The 5,808-nt window shown below is 40.1% G+C and overlaps 1 long non-coding RNA gene across 1 annotated transcript; it reads right to left on the bottom strand.

Annotated features, from left to right (window-relative positions):
- Positions 1 to 311: 311 nt before the first annotated feature.
- On the bottom strand, positions 312 to 1,387 carry LOC134204988 (uncharacterized). Its single transcript, XR_009978036.1, has 3 exons — positions 1,295 to 1,387; positions 523 to 593; positions 312 to 446 (listed from the first exon to the last, which is right to left on the bottom strand). It is a non-coding gene; the product is annotated as an uncharacterized LOC134204988 (long non-coding RNA).
- Between the last annotated feature and the right edge of the window lie 4,421 nt (positions 1,388 to 5,808).

Genomic DNA, 5,808 nt, shown 5'->3' with positions numbered 1-5,808 from the left:
TTGAGCAAAACAATTGATTTTACGGTTCTTCAATGGGATGATTTCGGGCGACAAAATAATAGAAAACATTGTGATTTAAATGTTTTCAATTATTGTTTCTATTGTTTTACAAAAGAAATACAACAGGATTTAGAATAAATTATACTCCAACATTACAATAAAAATACAATACAATTATTTGCTTTACAAATTATTTTACTTTCAATTTAAGTTTAAAGCAGTTTAAACTTCATTTTAACTCATTTTACCTCTCTTTGCTGTCGGGACTTCCGAACCGAACTTTCTTCCAAAGTTTTATCTGTCAAACTAATTGATGTGTTGTTTAGCGCATCTTCAGGCGAATCCAGCGCTCTACTTTCGAAGTTGGGTAAGTTGCCTGTATCTGGAGAAAATCGAACTTCGATATAAACTAACTTTGTTCCGGATAGACAATACATGTTATAAACCTGTGAAAAATGTATATTAAAAAAGAATGTTAGTTTTATTAGAAAAAGTACGTCGAGAAGAAAAGAAAAAAAATACCTGCATCAGTTCTTATTATATCCCGTTGGTGAGATTGGCCAAGCATCAGTATTTCATCATAAGCTTCATTTCTGTAAAGGAACAAGCACAGACAAACAGACATAACACATTGAACATTCACTCATCAAATTAATCGTCATTTTAACACTAACGACATCTGTTGATTTCAGTTAGTTGGGCAAATCACGAACCAGATGGCGGTAGTGAGCAAATGTCAAACTCGATCAAATCCGATACGCGCGCCACTAGTGACCGATTGGCCAAACTAATGATTATTTGAATTGACCAGTAAATCAGTGAACGATGGAAATTTGACGAGTGTTATGTCTGTTTGTCTGTGGAACAAGGATACATGTTACCAGGTATGTCATCAGGTATTATGACGATTATTTTTTTTTATTTATTTTTTGTTCGGGATGAACCACTGCGTCCATTATATACATTGAACTTTTGTAGTATAAGATTACGACTACCGGTGGTGAGTATAAGCCGTTTGCCAGCCCAGTATCATTACTTGACACTTTACCGGTCGCTACTAAACGCGCTAGGTGACCAAATTTGGCAGCGTGATAACACCGCTGCTATTTAATGAACTATCAAATGTCAAACGTTACCGGTATGGAATGCAGCCTCCAAAATGATAACCGAAAATAGTAACCGATGCGAAAAAGTTTGACTAATCTAAAATGACAGCACGGCGAGTGTGATCAAAATACTCGCGCTCAGGCCCAGTAATGATGCTCTAACGCGTTCTAACACTTTATATACTTACCACGGTACAGAAGCCATAGTGATCTACCGTTGCCCAGCACCAAAAACTGTAATGAAAAAAACACTTTCTGCAACATACAGTTTTATTATTTTCATCTCTTCACTAATTATAAACAAAACTGTACACGCTCAAATGAATCCAGTCATTCTCCGAGTAAAATGATAAGCAAAAGTTTTTGTTCCCTTTAATTTTTTGAACTCCAATTTTATTGCATAACATTTCTAGACTTGCAATATGAAAATATATTACTTGAGAATCGGTATAACATTTTATTCATTTTATAATCAAAGCTATTATAATTTTATTGTTTTCAATTGTTATTTCAACAATATAATAAATCCATGAAATATTCCAAAATTATATTAATTCAATTACATTAGACGAATTTCCAGATCATCCAAACCGAAAACTTTCATAATTTGTTTAGTTTTTGGATGTGCAATACCAAACATAAGCGAACAATAAAAATATAATAGAATGTATTGGTAACATTTAAATATATTGTTATGTTAATGTAAGTACAATAAAGATCTTTTACAACCGTCAACATTTTACAATAAACGTACAATAGTTTATATTGTTTACCACACAATCTATTGGATTTCAATGGGTTATGTCGTTCATGTTACTGTAATTTTTTATCCGGGAAGTCAGTTGTGCAATGGGTTGAAATCCACTCTTCCGTTGGTTCACGTTCTCCAGCCCGTGGAAGCAGCAATGAAGCAGGTGCGATAGGAGGAAACGGAACGTCAAAGGAGATTTCTAACGAAAATTCAACCACAGCGCAAAAGCTAGGGATCGATAGAACAGATCTACAACTGATGAAGCAACAATTGGATGAATGCATGTTAACGGAAAAGCCGACCCCGCAGCAACTTCAAGAATTACAACATCTAATTCAACGATGTCGAATAAAGGTTTCGGAATCAGAAGTAGCCGCCATCTTTATCGAAGATAAACGCCGACAACTCTGCAAGTCGACCGACAGGTGCAATACGTAAGAATGTCAGAGACGACGTAAGAAGAAATGCATCAAAAAAGTTGTCATTGGAGCTGTCTAATACAATGGACAGGACATCAATGTCCCAACCACCGCCGGTGGTGCTAGTTTCGTTGCCGCCTCCGACAAATCAGCAAGTAGAAAAGTCTCCCGCGTGGAACCCTGTTCCAGTCACGACCTTTTCCGCAAAAATACCGATAGCCAAATTGCATTTCATGGCTAACTTGGGTCTGTCAATGGCGGATTCCGTATCAATAGCTCAGCAGAATACTGAGCCTTATGTTAACCATCCCCCACTGCACTGTAAAAAAAGCTGTAGGTGAGACATCACATCAATTTAGGAATAATGTTTCGCAACTGTTCACTCAGGGGCAGCACCTTTGCTGCAGCGATCGTCTCAGGAACAGCTCATTGCTCGGCAGGTCATGCAGCGAGACTTACCTGAGTTTTCGGGCGACCCCGAAGATTGGCCTATATTCCTAAGCAGTTTCGAACATTCGACACTAGCCTGTGGATATAGCCACATTGAAAACTTGAGTCGACTTCAAAGGAACTTGAAAGGCAACGCATTGAAAGCAGTCCGCTTTTACCTGTTATCTCCGGAATCAGTGCCTGATGTAATCAAGACGCTGCAAACGCTGTACGGACATCCTGAGGTTATCATTAACAAATTGATACGGAATGTGCGAGAGTGTCCAACCCAAAAGCAGAAAAATTAGAAACCCTACTGGAGTTCGGAATCACAGTGCGGAATATTACTCAACATCTACTAGCGACTCAGCATCATGCACGTCAAATGCTGCCAATCCTGCTGCAGAAGGTCGTCAAGAAACTGCCAGCCTTCGTGAAGCTTCAGTGGGCTCAGTACATCCAAATCATGCCTGCTGTCTCTTTGAGCACGTTCAGCGATTTCATGACGTTCGTTATGGAATCAATTAGTAAAGTTTGCTCATACGTAGGAAGCCAGCCTAAGCCGAAAGAAAAAAGTAATGTATTTTCTCATGTCGAGGTTAGTCAGGACAATCATGTAGGGAGAGAACCAGTAGAATCCAAGCCAGGAAAAAAATGTTCACTATGTGCAGAAGACAGACATCGCCTCAAAGATTGAAAATCGTTCAAAGATAGTACTGTTGAAAACCGTTGGAAAATTGGGTCCTAAAATGAAGAATCGATATTCGATTTTCTTTCAGGGAACGACGAAGATAATCATCCTAAACGCGTCAGTTTTTCCTTTGACTCAAACATCGAAAGGAACATTGTTTAATTTGAAATTTAAAAATAGGTGAAAAATGCTTCCTCGACATTTTCAGTCTTGTTTGACGTACGGAATAATATGATTCAATCGCACGAACAAAACACCGCAGGGCACTTGACTCAACCTTTGACAGTTAATATATGGGCCTGACGTTTTGGGATGATGGTTGATTCGTTCTGAAATGTTGCACAGGCCAAAATTTGCCTCAAAATGTATTAAACACAAAAATATTGTTTATACTAATTTAGAATTTTACCAGAATTTTTATAACACCGGTTCAAGTATTCTTAACCGATGCACTATCGTTTGCAACCATAAACGAGGTAGGGCTTTAGGACCCAATTGTTCATAATTTTAAGCTATTTCGTACCTGTCTAAACTTCCACGGTCGTCGTCCATGTAGAAGTTCTGCTCGCTGTGGAATTGGGGAGTGTCTTTTCCGCCACCATCCATTGTTACACACTGAAGCTAAAAGTTCACCAGAGCAAGTAAATAACGTCAATCTATCGTATCATCATTGTGGTCAATCAGTGCTGTTTCGAATAATCCCCATCACGATTCACGGCTCAACCAAATCGGTCAACACCTTCGCTCTTCTGGACGCAGGCTCGTCTACTACTCTCATCGAAAGTGAACTCGCCGCACTACTCGAGGTGGAGAGACCGATCATGCCACTTTGCCTGAAGTGGACTGCGAATATGGCTCGCTCGGAAGATGAATCTCAAATAATTTCTATAGAAGTGTCCGAACGTGGTAAACGGATACGTTATCGACTGGAAAACGCTCGTACAGTACGCAGTTTGAATTTCTCGCCACAAACCTTGCGATTTGGCGAACTGGAAGAAAAATTTCGGCACTTAGTTGGCCTTCCCGTACAAAGCTATGAAGCCGCTGTCCCAAGATTAATGATCGGTTTACGTAACTTGTCATTAGCTGTACCGCAGAAAGTGAGAGAAGGCGAAAACGGGCCGATAGCAGTAAAAACTCGCTTAGGTTGGTGCGTTTACGGATGCTTCGCTCCGATACAAACTTCGGAACAGATAAACTACCACCTTTGTGACTGCAATGTTGAAGTAAAACTTGATAACTTGCCCAAGGACTACTTCTGCATGGAGGATATCGGAGGAGTCAGCAAAGTATTAGAATCAAAAGAGAAGACTAGAGCCAAGGACATCTTGAAACGTACTACGCACAAAATTGGTGATCGATATCAAACAGGGCTCCTTTGGCGATACGATTGTATTGAATTGCCAGACAATTATCCCATGGCTCTTCGAAGGTTGGAGTGCATAGAAAGAAGAATGAATCGCGATGAGAAGCTCAAAGCGACCGTTCATCGACAAATAAAGGAGTACCAAGACAAAGGGTATGCCCATCCTGCCACAGAAGACGAACTGACCAGTGCCGATCCGAAACGCATCTGGTACTTGCCACTAGGAGTCGTTACAAATCCAAAAAAACCGGAGAAAGTGCGACTAGTTTGGGATGCGGCAGCTGTAACAAATGGAATTTCGCTCAACTCGGTACTTATTGCAGGGCCCGACCTTTTGACTCCTTTGCCTTTCGTCTTATTCCGTTTTCGTCTTATGCCGTTTGCAGTAACTAGCGATATTACGGAAATGTTCCATCAGATTGAAATAATCCCGAACGATCGAAATTCTCAACGTTTCCTGTTTCGAAATCAACCCACTGAACCTCCTACCATATTTCTCATGGATGACGCCACCTTTGGGGCAACTTGTTCGCCCACTATTGCTCAGTACATTAAAATGAAAACGCCAAGAAGTACAAAACCCATTATCCGAGAGCGGTAGAAGGAATCTTAAAAGGACATTATGTAGATGACTATTTAGATAGTTTTGCCACCATGGACGAGGCGAAAAAGGTAGCATCCGAAGTACGATATGTACATTCCAAGGCTGGATTTGCTCTTCATAACTGGTCGTCGAATTCAAAAGACATATTAGATCATCTGAACGAGTCGCCGCAATCAGTGGTGAAGGATTTGACCTTGGCGAAAAGCGTCTACACTGAACGTGTGCTTGGTATGCAGTGGTATTCAGAAATTGACGTACCATGGAACCCCGATAATTTGAACGGTACCTCATTCAAATTAACGGGGTTCATTTTTAATTTGAACTTCTGGTTACTCTATTTGTATCAGAAAAACCGGTTTCTGGCCGCTCTCTTTGCTGGTTTGTTTTGATTCTGCGTTCCGTTTCACGATGTTTCATTTTTCTACTCTCGACTCCACGTGCT

Source organism: Armigeres subalbatus, chromosome 1 (genome assembly GCF_024139115.2).
Source record: "Armigeres subalbatus isolate Guangzhou_Male chromosome 1, GZ_Asu_2, whole genome shotgun sequence".
NCBI classification, from domain to species: domain Eukaryota; kingdom Metazoa; phylum Arthropoda; class Insecta; order Diptera; family Culicidae; genus Armigeres; species Armigeres subalbatus.
Note: the sequence above shows the minus strand (reverse complement) of the source record. Positions and strands in the feature narration are given on the sequence as shown.